At 59.6% G+C, this 619-nt stretch overlaps 1 protein-coding gene across 1 annotated transcript in view; it reads right to left on the reverse strand.

Moving 5' to 3' along the window:
* The window catches only part of CITED2 (Cbp/p300 interacting transactivator with Glu/Asp rich carboxy-terminal domain 2), a 2,827-nt gene extending 2,214 nt beyond the window's left edge, over positions 1-613 (reverse strand). Inside the window, exon 1 of the mRNA XM_008636002.2 lies at positions 320-613. The gene's annotated coding sequence lies outside the window, so the exon portion shown is untranslated. The remainder of the gene's footprint in view (positions 1-319) is intronic.
* Between the last annotated feature and the right edge of the window lie 6 nt (positions 614-619).

Genomic DNA, 619 nt, shown 5'->3' on the forward strand with positions numbered 1-619 from the left:
CCCCCCCCCCCCCCCCCCTCCCCGCCCGCTCCGGAGCCCCCCAAGCCCCCCGGCTTCGCCCGCGAAGGCAGCGGATTCCCACGGCACTCTCACTAACTTGCGGGGAACAAGCAAAGAATTGGCAAGTCCCACCTAGCCGCTATCAGCAACTTTTGGAATTAAGTCTCAATTATTTTGGTAAAAATACGGTAATGCATAGATAAGGACGTGAAGCCAGGCAGCTGAGAAACACCTTTCCTCGCGTGTTTATACAGTCACGTTTTCCCTGTTGCACACAAAAGGGACAGCCGGCACCAGCCACGAGAACCGCCGCACTCACCTCCCGGCTTCTTTCTTCCTCTCCTTCAAAGGTGGCGGTGGAATCAAGTCAGCGAGAGTCACCCAGCATAGAGAGGGCTTCTCCGGCTCCCTCTCCCCGGCGCTGACGTGACCGGCGCCGCGATCGCTGCCGCAGCCCCGGAGCTGGTTCTCGCCCCTCCGCGAGGCGCATCGGCACTTGCCAACAATGAGCTGTGTTCCTTACACGGCTTTGGCCGCGGCTAATATAGGATTTCAGAAGGGAGGAGCAAAACCCTTCCAGGCAACCAGAAGTAAAACCTGGAGCAAGCGGGGCGGGGGG

Source organism: Corvus brachyrhynchos, unplaced genomic scaffold (genome assembly GCF_000691975.1).
Source record: "Corvus brachyrhynchos isolate BGI_N302 unplaced genomic scaffold, ASM69197v1 scaffold6, whole genome shotgun sequence".
Lineage (NCBI taxonomy): Eukaryota > Metazoa > Chordata > Aves > Passeriformes > Corvidae > Corvus > Corvus brachyrhynchos.